The following is a 13,387-nucleotide window of genomic DNA, read 5'->3' on the forward strand; positions in this document are numbered from 1 at the left end:
CGACGTCATACTGGGTACGCTTCTTGTTAATCATCACCCAGCGTCTGTTCTCTTTGACACTGGGTCTTCTCATTCCTTCATTTCAGAAAGCTATGCACAGTTGCATAACATGTCTTTTTGTGATATGTCAATTCCATTGGTTGTCCAAACTCCTGGTAGTAAATGGCAAACCTCTAGGATAACCTATGACAATGAAATTCTAGTAGACAGGCTAGTTTTTCTAGCCTCATTGATAGCGTTGAAATCTTCGGATATTAACATCATCTTGGGTATGGACTGGATGTCGGCTCACTATGCCAAGATTGATACTCATTCTAGAAATGTCCAGCTTACCCATCCCTCGGGTGAGATAGTAAATGTCTCTACTCGAGTTGCCAAATGCCAACTCTATTCCTTAAATGCCAACCCTCTTCCGGAACTTGAAGACATTCCGGTAGTCCGTGACTTCCCGGATGTTTTTCCAGAGGAACTGCCAGGAATTCCACTTGACAGAGATGTAGAGTTTGTGATTGATCTTGTTCCGGGAACTGTCCCAATAGCCAGAAGACCATATAAGATGGCACCCCTGGAGCTAGCCGAACTTAAGAAGCAACTAGATGAGGCTTTGAATAAAGGTTTCATTCGTCCTAGCTCTTCTCCTTGGACTTGTCCCGTCCTCTTCGTCAAGAAGAAAGACGGAACGGATCGGATGGTTGTAGATTACCGACCAGTTAATCTGGTCACCATAAAGAACAAGTATCCGCTCCCCAGGATCAACGATCTGTACGATCAGCTCGCTGGATCCTCAGTCTTCTCCAAAATGGATTTGAGGTTGGGATACCATCAAATCAAGATCAAGAATGGGGACATTCCAAAAACGGCTTTTGTTACTCGTTATGGCCAATACGAGTACACCATCATGTCCTTCGGTTTAACCAATGCCCCAGCCACCTTCTCTCGTCTGATGAATTCAATCTTCATGGAGTATTTGGATAAATTTGTCGTGGTATATCTCGATGATATTCTCATTTACTCGAAGAATGAACAAGAAAATGTCGAGCATCTAAGGCTGGTATTGATGAAACTTCGAGAGCATCGCCTTTATGCCATGTTTTCAAAATGTGAATTTTGGTTACCAGAAGTGACCTATCTAGGTCACGTAATCTCTGGTAAGGGTATTGATGTCAATCCCGAGAGAGTTCAAGTTGTCCTTGATTGGACTCAACCTGAATCGGTTAAGCAAGTTAGGAGTTTTCTTCGTCTAGCGAGCTACTGTCGCCGCTTTGTCGAGAATTTCTCCAAGGTTGCAAAGCCTCTAACTGAACTCCTCAAGAAGGACAAAAAGTTCGAGTGGACACCACAGTGTGAGCATAGTTTTCACGAACTGAAAAGACGCCTGACTTCCGCACCTGTGTTGCTACCACCAGATTTTTCAAAGGACTTTGTTATCTATTGCGACGCCTCGCGACAAGGAATAGGTTGCATTCTCATGCAAGATCGTCATGTGATCGCATACGCATCTCGACAGTTGCATCCACATGAGGATAATTATCCCACACATGACCTTGAGCTTGCAGTGGTGGTCCATGCACTAAAAACCTGGCGACATTACCTTCTGGGTAATCGTTACGAAATATTTACTGATCACCAAAGTCTGAAATATATCTTCACTCAGCCGGATTTGAATCTCAGGCAAAGACGGTGGGTTGAGTTGATCTCGGATTACGACTTAGGGATAACTTACACCCCGGGGAAGGCCAATGTTATGGCTGATGCACTAAGTCGTAAATCTTATTGTAACAACTTGATGCTACAACAAGGTCAACCACATCTCTATGAGGAATTTTGGAAGTTGAATCTTCATATTGTTCCTCAAGGATTCCTTTCTACCATGGTGGCGAAGCCTATTCTTAGGGATCAAATCATAGCCGTGCAGGCTTATGATAAGGGTATATCCCGGATCAAGGAGAATATTGCTAGCGGTAACGCTAGGGATTTCTCCATCAATGAGAAAGGTGTTGTGTTCTTTCAGAACCGTTTAGTGGTTCCTAAGAGCAAACGTCTGTGGCAATTGATCCTTAAGGAGGCTCATGATTCTCCTCTCACCATTCATCCCGGTAGTACTAAGATGTATCAGGACCTACGCCAGAGGTTCTGGTGGACTAGGATGAAGAGAGAAATTGCTGAGTTCGTTGCTAACTGCGACGTTTGTCGTCGAGTTAAGGCAGAACATCAAAGGCCTGCTGGCACCCTTCAACCTTTAGCTATTCCTGAATGGAAATGGATAAAGTTAGTATGGATTTCATTACCGGATTTCCCAAGACCAAGAAAGGAAATAATGCTATCTTTGTGGTCATTGACCGACTCTTCAAAGTGGCTCATTTTCTTCCCGTTCGTGAGAGTATAACAGCTAGCCAGCTAGCAGAGTTATATATCTCTCGAATAGTGTCTCTTCATGGTGTTCCCGTGGAGATTAACTCGGACCGTGGGAGTATCTTTACTTCTCGCTTCTGGGAAAGTTTTCAGAATGCCATGGGGACTCACTTATCTTTTAGCACTGCTTTCCATCCCCAATCAAGTGGTCAAGTAGAAAGAGTGAATCAAATCCTAGAAGATATGCTCCGAGCTTGTGTTATATTGTTCGGTATGAATTGGGAGAAGTGCCTTCCATTCGCCGAATTCGCTTATAACAATAGTTATGAATCAAGCTTGGGCAAAGCTCCTTTTGAAGTTCTCTACGGACGAAGATATCGAACACCTCTTAATTGGTCAGAAACCGGAGAGAGGCAACTCTTTGGCCCGGATATGATCCAGGATGCAGAAGAGCAGGTTCGCATTATTCGTGAAAAGTTGAAAACAGCCCAGTCTCGTCAAAAGAGCCAATATGATCGTCATCATAAGGCTGTGACCTTTGAAGTTGACGAGAAGGCTTACCTTCGGGTTACACCTTTGAAGGGTACCCATCGATTCGGTATCAAGGGCAAGTTGGCTCCTCGTTACATTGGTCCTTTTCGCATTCTTGCCAAACGAGGAGAAGTTGCCTACCAGTTGGAACTTCCTCCGCATCTTTCCAAGGTTCATGATGTCTTCCACGTCTCGCAACTCAGGCGTTGCTTTTCGGATCCTATCCGTGAAGTGGACCACGAAACGCTTGATCTCCAAGATAACCTTTCATACCGAGAATACCCCGTGCGTATTCTTGATCAAGCTGAGCGTACCACTCGACGTCGAAACCTCAAGTTTCTTAAAGTTCAATGGTCAAATCATTCTGAAAAGGAGGCAACTTGGGAAAGAGAGGATCGACTCCGACTTGAGTATCCTGCGTTATTCCCGACGACTTCTAAATCTCGGGACGAGATTCTTTTGAGTGGGGGTGAGTTGTCACATCCCTCACACCTTAATCAAGTTAGCTTTGTGCATCTAGGAAATTTTCAACAAGAACAAAGCAAGAGGTGAAGGAAAACTCAAAAACCCTAGCCACTTCTCAAAGTAAAGGAAATTTCAAACTAGTTAAAATCAATGAACCCAAAATGGCCTCAAGAAAAGTTCAATCTTTCTGATAAACCATGGAAGTAAATAAGCACTGAAGAAAACCATTTTCTTGATACTTTAAGCATTTTAAGTAAATACAAAAAGCTACTCGTTTCAAGTTTAAAATTTGAAATCAGAAACTTTAAGTTTTCAAAAATATTGAAAACTCCAGGAATGGTTGGATATATTCCAACAAATATTCTGGTGTGTTCAAAATAGTTTTTACAAACTATTTTGGAGCTGAAATAAATAGCAAATCAATTAGTTAGCAAAACAGAAACAAAACAGAAAAAAAAATAGAGGAAGGAACTACCTGTCGCTCACCTCAGCCCAGGCCCAGTAGCGCTGTCGTCTTCCTCCTCGCCAGTAGGAGCAGGAGGTGGCCGCCGCATCGCCGCGCGCCTCCACGCAGCTGTCTGCATGCCTGGCCGCCGCTTCGCGCTAGCAAGCACGGGGATAACCTCCCCGAGCACGTAGCTATCCATTCCCGTGCTCCTTCTTCCCCCTCTCCTCTCGGTTCTCCCGATCCCCACTGCCGCCATTGACAGGAGCTCGAGCTCGAGCTGCTCGTGCCCCTAGCCATAGGATCTTCCTTCCGAGTGTGCCGTTAGCTCCGCCTCGACGAGCTGGTCCTCCCTGCAGAAGCCGAAGCCTCCCCGAGCCCTGCAACGCCCACGACACCGTCATCTTCAACCTTCGGCCGCCGGCGAGCTCTGCTCGATTCGTCGCCCTCAGTGCTTCCCCGAGCCGTCTAAGCCCTCCTCTGCACTCCTCGTGAGCTTGCGCAACTTTCCCCTAAGATCTCCCCATCGATCCCCTCCTCTAGGCCCAGTTCCACCGGAGCCCGACAAGGACCGCCGCTGCAGCTCGTCGCCGGTAGCCCTCCGGTGAAGGGTTGGTCCGTCTGAAGCCACCAGCAACCTCAGGACATCACGTAGATGCTTTAGGAGCCCAGCCCCGCGCGTTTTGACCCTGTGATCGATGGCTTCGACGGTGGCCGAACTTGGTCGCCGCCAAGCTCGTCGCCGGCGTTGATTCCGGCCACCCCATCCCCTGGGGTTTGTCCCATCATGCGCGCCGTCGAGTGGTCGTTCTCCCCGGGGTCTCTGCCGTGAGTTTGGGCGACGGAGGCGAGTTTCCGATGCCCTCCACCATGCTAGTGGTCGCCGGAGGCTCCCCGCCGGCGAGGACGACCTCGCCGTCGGTGGATCTCAGCTGGCCTGAGCCACTGACGTGTGGGGCCAGCCTCTGGATAATCTGGAATAATAAAAATAAAACCGAATAATTTAATAAATCACTGACATGTGGGTCCAGTGAGATTAATTAGCTAATTAAGATTAATTCTAATCTAAAACTGACCAGAGTCACTCACGAGTGGGTCCCACTGGTCAGGTTTGACTTTCAACGGCCAATTGGACCTGCTGATGTCATGCTGATGCAGTAAAGAGTTTTCTAGTATAAAAATAATTCCATAAATGTTTAAAACTTCTAAAATTCATAGAAATTAATCTGTAACTCCAATGAAAATAATTTATATATGAAAAAGTATCAGAAAAATTCAAGGAATCTGAATATGTCATTTTCAAATAGGTTTGAAAATGTTACAGAACCCAAACATGTAGATTAAGGAATAAGTTAATTCTTATAAATACTTTGTAGATGGAATTTGGAAAATATCTAAATTTCACTATAAATGACATGATCAAACACTGTCCAAATTACAAACCAGCAACCTAACATGTCATACCATGCATGTTAAAAGCAAGTTGATCTGAGCATCAGGTCGAATCAATTAAAATGTTATCCGAGAATACCTCGTTCGAAGTGATATTGAATTGATTCAAATCAACTTCAAACCTAATACATGTTAGCTATAATAGTATACCACCTTGCATCCTCATGCCATGTTCATGCATCATCTTAATTGCATATGTTTGATATTGATTGTTGTCATTCCTTTCGGTAGGCTCCACTCCCCCGGATTCCACCGAATATCCGTGTGACGGATATTGTCACTCCTCTGAGCAACAAGGCAAGCAACCATTTTGATCATCCCGATAAATCCCATGTTCTTGCTCCTGCACTTACTTATTGCATTAGGATCAAATGCTTTTGCCACGTTAGTTGAACGCACTTCCTTTGCATGACCTATCCTTGTCACAGTAAATAGCTGAACCTTGCAACCTAGCATACCTGGTAGTTGCTTGAGCCATGATGTGCCATATCCTGCTATGCATTCTATGCTTAGAGTTGTGTATGGTCTGTCATCTGGGAGATGAACAGAATTGTGAGAATGTGTTCGGTAAGCAAAGGTTGTGTGTTGAACCTGATTTGGTAAAGGTACCGGTGAAAGGTTGTGTAGGGGTACATGGCGGGTTGTTTTATTGGAACCGTCCTTAGAAACTGAGTTCCGTGTATGTAATCCAAGACTAGATACTACCACACGTTGGGATACTTAATTGACCCTCTCGACTTATTAATCGCTTAGTACTCGGTCCAGGAGTTGCAAGTACTTTCTGGTGTTTATAGTCATGCTGGAGGTCGTGCATAGCGCTGACCTGAGAGGTGGGCTATGATGCGGTAGGCAGTGGCACGGTGTACCAAGTGGCACCCGGATGGTGGACTTGGGAACCCTATGCACATCGTTTGAGGCCATGGCGGAAACCTCGGCCGGACTTCCGTACGGGTTACTCTCAGATAGGCGATAAACCTGGACTAGGTATTAGCGTGGTTAACGGTCGTGGCCGACTCCCTCGCTGGGCTTCCGCTTGAAGGTTGCCGAGGTGCATGACGTGCACATGGCGATAAGTGGCGAGAGCGTGTGTGACGAAGTACACCCCTGCAGGGTTATGATCTATTCGAATAGCCGCGTCCGCGGATATGGACTACTTGGAGACATATGTTGTTCATAGATAACTTCAATGGCTACTCATAAAATTGTCAACATAAGCGTGAGTGTCGTGGATGGCATTTCCGTATGAAGGCGGAATGATTCCACGATGGAGTATTGTTGTGGTGTTAGTGGACTCGAGTGCGAGAAATCAAGTTGTCAAAATTATTTAAAAATGCAAGTTGTCTAGCCACGAGTCAAATACTGGCTTTCCGCATGAAACCCCACAATACCTTATTGATACATTGCATGAGTAGATAGTTACCCTGAAGTCTTGCTGAGTACCTCCGTACTCATGTTTGTTTAATAAATGTTGCAGAGGTTGCTAATGACCCAAATGGAGGGTTCTTCATAGACATCAACGACGACGAGTAGCTGGTGTCCCAGCTACGATCTGGCCCTAGGTTGGGTTTGTAGTATAGTCAGGCCATGTGCCTTCTAGTTGCACATGTCTGTACTCAGATAGTTTTAAATACTTTCGCTGGCTTGTAACTGAATGACTGCTATTATGGGTCGTGAGACCCTTACTGTGTAATATTATGTGTGTGGCTCTTCCGAGTCTCTTAAATAAAGCTTGTATGTTTATGGTTATGTTGTGATGCCATCGATGTATCTATACATATCGGTATGCCATGCGTACGTGTGTCGTACTTGATATGTATGGGGTTCGATTACCTAGTCGTGAACTTTAGTTGCACTCCTTACAGGGAAATGCCCCTTTGTGATCCAACGAGCCATGGTAGCTCGCTACTGCTCCGGACACATTGGTTGACCGGCATGTGTCCTTCTTAGCTGTTGTGTCTGTCCCCTTTGGGGAAATGTCACGCGATGTAATGGAGTCCTTGTAGCTTGCTACGACTCGTCTATATTCGCTGGTGACCGACACCTGCTTTGTTGGGTCATGTATGCATGTCCTTGTGCGGTACTGCCACTTTAATTTATGACTAGACTTGTCGATCCGGGTTCTTTGACATTGGAATGCTAGCGACACAATCTCGTGTCCTCTTACTCCCTCCGTTCGAAAATACTTGTTACGGAAAATGGATAAAAATGAATATATGTATAACTAAAATATGTCTAAATACATTCATTTCTTCGACAAGTATTATCGGATGAAGGAAATATTTCTCTATATAATGGGTTCAATTGTACCTTCATTGCTCCATTTTTGTTAGTATTTTCCTTTTGCTTCTCTGCCAGCCTCTTATCTGCCAACGAGAGGGAGATGCCTATCGACGGTAATATGATTTGTTGTTTTTCCCTATCCACTATAATTTGGTTCAGATGTAGTCCTTTCAATTATTTCCCTGTTTTCTCTCTTAGAAAAGTGCATCGTCGGGGCATCTGGAGATGCACACAGATCTTTGCTATGGGGGCTTAATCATTCAATTATTATGTTCACTATGAGTACTACATAATCATAATTTTTATTTGTGATCATGGATTTGGTATCTAGTTGTATTTTTTTTTTGGTTGATCTAGTTGTATTTTCACATCGTTGAGGCCTAAAGCTTGCAATTTATGTTACCCAGTTTCCTCCTACAAAATCTAAATAGATCTTGCCCAATGGATGAAGGAGCAAGGCACATAGAGCGTGTTTGATTCGCACCCTGGGCTCCTTGCTTGGAAAATTTCAGTGCCCGGCATCGGCCTTGTGAGGTCAAGTTTTCCCGCATCTCCGCGCTAGCTTGGCATCGATGCGTTTGGTTCATCCCTGGCATGCCGCTACCCTGCTACAGTGTTGCTGTGTTATTTAGCAATTAGAAAAAAAAATCTTAAGTAGGAGCCAGGCATGGTGCGGCACGGTCCTGACGAAAGAAACAGGACGCATGGGCCAGACTAATTCCACTGCTATGCATCTTTCCCCCTATTTTTCTATTCAACTCTACAAGGCCAATCACAGGCCTACGCAAACCAGGCCCGGCATGCATTCTCACAATCAAAACAAGTGTCACACAGTCTTTAGGGAGCGTCCTGGCCAGGCGTGAGGTGGCGTGGATGCCAACCAAACACGCTCACATTTTCTTTTCTTTCTCTACTGTATATTTAGTTAAGACCCTCACTGGATCAAAGGAAATTCATAGGAATTTTGGAGGCTTCTAATCCATAGTATTTCCTATGAATGCCCTTTGTATTGTAGGAATCTCAAACATCTAGTTATTTTTCTTTTGGGAGATCCTCTAAAGTCGTCCGAGGATCCGTCCCGATCAAGTACCGAACGGACGGCACCTTCGCGTTCAGCACAGATACATCTCGATGACGATCTCCGCCTTCTTGATCGAGCAAGAGAGATGGGGAAGTAGATGAGTTCACCGGCAGCGTGACTGCGCGTCGGTGATGGTGGTGATCTATTCTTGCACGGCCTCGCCTAAGCACCACAGAAATCCGATCTAGAAGAAGAACTACGAAGTAGAGGTTTAGGATTGCACGTGGCAAAGTTGTGTCTCAAAAACCCTAAAGCCTCTAGTACATATAGGAGGAACCAAGGGGTGGATCCTTGCCTCCTACTCCAAGTAGGAGGGTTCGGCCGAGCTAGGGAGGAAGGAATCCTCCTCCACTTCGGTTTGGAAGGAGGAGTCCCTTCCTTCCTCCCACCTCCTCTTTTTTTTTCCTTTTTCCTTTGTTTTTCTCCTTGGCCGAAATAGCCCTATTGGACTGGCCTCACCAGCCCACTAAGGGCTAGTGTGCCACTCATGGGTCTATTAGGTTCTCTCCTGGGTGGGTGGCACCTCCCGGTAAAACCCCGGAACCCATTCGTTACTCACGGTACTTTACCGGTATTATCCGAAATCTTTCCGGAAGCCAAATGCAACAATCCTATATATCAACCTTCGTCTTCGGACCATTCTGAAACTCCTCGTGACGTCCAGAACCTCATCCGGGACTCCGAAAAAAACTTCGGTTACCATTACCTATAACTCAACTATATCGAAACGTCACCGAACCTCAAGTGTGCACACCTTGTGGGTTCAAGAACTATGTAGACATGACCCGAGACACTCCCTGGTCAATATCCAATACCGGGACATGGATGCCCATATTGGATCCTACATATTCTATGATAATCTTGTCGGTTGAACCTCTATGTCAAGGATTCATATAATCCTGTATACCATTCCTTTTGTGCTTCGGTATGTTACTTGCCCGAGATTCGATCGTCGGTATCCAATACCTATTTCAATCTCGTTACCGGCAAGTCTCTTTACTCATTCCGTAATACAAGATCCCGTGGCTAACTCTTTAGTCACATTGCTTGCAAGGCTTGTTTGTGATGTTGTATTACCGAGTGGGCCCCGAGATACCTCTTCGTCACACGGAGTGACAAATCTCACTCTTGATCTATGCCAACTCAACAGACAACTTCGGAGATACCTGTAGAGCACCTTTATAGTTGTCCAGTAACGTTGCGATGTTTGATACACACGAAGTATTCCTCCGGTGTCAGTGGGTTACATGATCTCATGGTCATAGGAATATATACTTGACATGCAGAAAATAATAGCAACAAAATGACACGATCACATGCTACGTTTATAGTTTAAGTCTTGTCCGGCACATCATTCTCCTAATGATGTGATCCCGTTATCAAGTGACAACATTTGTCCATGGCTAGGAAACCATTCCCATCTTTGATCAACAAGCTACTCAACTAGAGGCTCACTAGGGACATTGTTTTGTCTATACATCCACACATGCATTTATGTTTCTATTCAATACAATTATAGCATGGACAATAAACGATTATATTTTAACAGGAAATATAATAATAACTATTTTATTATTGCCTCTAGGGCATAATTCCAACAGTGAGAACCCCAAACATAGAAGAAATTTGGGCAAAAACTTTCCATGTGCACCATTCAGGTGGAATACCTTGAATCGCAACCCAAGCTTCAATCAGCTCCCCAGAAGGGTCAACAACAGCTTTCCATTGAGTCATCTTAACTGCAACTTCTTTTGGTAGGCATAAGCAAGGGAGTTCAATTAGGTCCTCAACTTTTTTCCCAAGGAGGGAACCTAAGAAAAAAAGTTTTGCTAGATATTTATCTCATTTGCCAAGGACATTGTTTTGATTTGTATATGTATCAGTCAAAAGACTCATTAGCAAAGCTTTATCCACTTCTCCTTTAAGAATTTTAACCACAACACGGTTTTGAAAATTGAGCCAGTTAGATTCATTAGCCAGTGGCACATCCACATGGTAAAAACCAAGACCCCTATCACCACTACCCAAAAAAAGCAGCACTTGGTTGAACTTTAGACCATGCAACACAATTGTTAACATCATGTATCTACTAATAAATAAATCAAGATTTGGGCTCCACACAATTACCCACATAATGTCCAGGCCCCCCATAATTGAACTGTATCATGTCCTTCTGCCTCGGGTCAAGAACTTGCTCCATCAAAACCTTAGCAGCATGAGAGGATTGAATCTAAGAGGAGATCACCGTAGATCCAGTGGATTTGGTAGGTCTCAGCGTCGGAGCTGGATCTTTAGGGTTTTGGGGAGGGGGAGCTTGCTTCCTTGCTCCATGCTACTTCTTGAGCTTGCGTTGGTTTTTCCTTGAAGAGGAAAGGGTGATGCAGCAAAGTATTTAAGTATTTCCCTCAGTTAGTTGAGAATCAAGGTATCAATCTAGTAGGAGGTACAAGAAATACCCCAATATTAGCACCTGCACAAACAATCAAACACTTGCACCCAACGCAACAAAGGGGTTATTTGCAAGGATGAGATCTGATAGAGATAGAACTAAAAGTAAATGAAAGGCAGCAATATATTTTTGGTATTTTTGGTTTATAGATCTGAAAATATAATATGGAAAATAGACCGGGGGCCATAGGTTTCACTAGAGGCTTCTCTCATGAAGGAAAATAATACGGTGGGTGAACAAATTATTGTCGAGCAATCTCCCCTAATAATAAAGCGTGGAGCGCTTCTACCATCCGTCGTGGCTTTTTTGCGAAAAAGTCCCTCCGTTTTCGAGCATTCAACCCGCAGTCCCTGATTAAGTGGAAAAATGTTTTAGATTTGCAAGAAAGCCCCTCGCCCCCGGATCGGATCCGCCCCATCACCGTCAGGGCCGCCCCGCGCCTCCTCCGCCCCCCTGCCCCTCCTCTCCACTGACCAGCTCCTCCTAGCACCCGGCCACAGCCCCGCCGGCCCTCGACCGGGGCTTCCGCCGCCTGCTGGCGCAGCGCGCCACCACCACCTCCGGCTACGACCTGACCCTCCTCCGCGGGGTCTCCTACAAGGTGGAGGACATCGACGCCGACAGCCCCGTCCGCGTCGTTCTGCGCCGATGAGCCCTCCGTGCTCCGCCGCTTCAACGAGACCCTTGACTTCGAGCTCGTCGCCTCCCGCGACGGCCTCGTCGTGCTCCATCGCCTCCGCCCCCGCCCCCTCTTCGGCCAGTCCATCGAGGAGGGCCCCCCCGGCAGCGTCCTCCGTGTCTGCTACTCCTTCACCAGTGCCGTCTCCGTCCTCCCATCCGTCTCCATCCGCGACTACCGCAAGCACGCGCTCCTCTCCGTCAAAGACAACAGTCGCGCTTTCGAGCTCCTCGTCGCCGACGAGTGCCTCCGCATCTAGATTTACTCCTCCAAGGAGGGCCGTTGGGGCCCTGTCCGTGCCGTGCTCCCCCGCCGCCAGTCTAGGCCGTTCCACGACTCCTACCCCTTGGTCATCAGCCGCACCGTCCACTGGCTGTGCAACCCGGAGCCGTTGCCGTCGTTGAGGTACCTGTCTGGCCCAGAACCGTATATCGTCGCCGTGGACGCCGACACCATGGAGGCCTCCGTGATTTTATCTGCCGCGGGGCTGCACTAGCAGAATTACGGCCTCTATGGCTCTATGAGCCACAGGGGGCTCCTCCTGGCCTCTTTGGTGGATGGGAGGCTCAAGGTGAGACGTATTGGCATGTGATGTGGTCAAGCTAATCGTCGTACATTGCTTCTATTGTGGTTCATTTCTTCTCTTGCATTGCCCGGATTCAGAGAAGATCATATCAATATTTTCTCCTCTGACAGGAGCGGCACGCATGTCCATGTTTGGTGCTACCAGCAGCAAGCAACCTGCTACAGGCTACGTTTCGTGAGTGCAAGCTGTAGTAAGTTCGATGTGTTTGCTTCTTGAAAAGATTATTCTACTATTAGGTAGTTGACTTATTTGTAACCATACTAACCTGAAAGTTAAGCGCTAATTAAGCTTGGTTTTCTTTGGAGACAGTTCAAAGAGTTCACAAGGATATCTTGATGGGTAGTCAACCTATACAATGAACAATGATGTCAAACTGTTATCTTTCTATCTCCTCCCAATTGCATAGTCATTATTTCTTATTTTGTGGGTGAGTCATTTTTTGTCATTTAATTTGTTTTCACCACAACATAATTATTGTACTTAGTATTCTTAAACTGCCGTATTTACAATCCTGGAACCAAAGTTGTAATTTCTAAAGCTTTCACTTTTCGCGTGGTCATGGTCATTTAGTAAGATGGCATCTTGTAGTTTCACAAAAATCAAAAGAAGTTATTATCTCAAAGATTTATTGTATTTTTGTTCAAGGATCTTAATATGAGTTTTTTAAATGTCCAAGAGCTATTTTCAATTGGCCATTGATTGATCCCCCGTCATCGTCACTAATCCCCGGTAAGTTCGCTTAGATCCTCCTTCTGAAGCATTGATACTGAAAAATGCCAATTCATTAAGGTGTTATGTTTGTTGTTTAATTGTTGTGTACGCTATATAGCGCACGCCACCGCAAGTCCCATGACGCACGGTTCCTCTTATTGAACTAGATAATACTTCATCTTATGATTTTATATGTTTTAATTTGATGTGCGATCGCTTTGGTTGACAAAAGCATTTACTAGATGCGCTTGCAATGATTACTGTTATAAATGACGTTGAACTTGCATGGTATAACTGGGTATCGCCTAAACTTTGATATGTGTACATGTTCATTGAGGTTCAAAGGTCATTATCAA

The 13,387-nt window shown here is 45.4% G+C and overlaps 1 pseudogene; it reads left to right on the plus strand.

The window, feature by feature from the left end:
- Positions 1 to 12,326, plus strand: part of LOC123405493 — a 51,804-nt pseudogene extending 39,478 nt beyond the window's left edge.
- The last annotated feature ends 1,061 nt before the right edge of the window (positions 12,327 to 13,387 follow it).

Source organism: Hordeum vulgare, chromosome 6H (genome assembly GCF_904849725.1).
Source record: "Hordeum vulgare subsp. vulgare chromosome 6H, MorexV3_pseudomolecules_assembly, whole genome shotgun sequence".
In the NCBI taxonomy this organism is placed as follows: Eukaryota; Viridiplantae; Streptophyta; class Magnoliopsida; order Poales; family Poaceae; genus Hordeum; species Hordeum vulgare.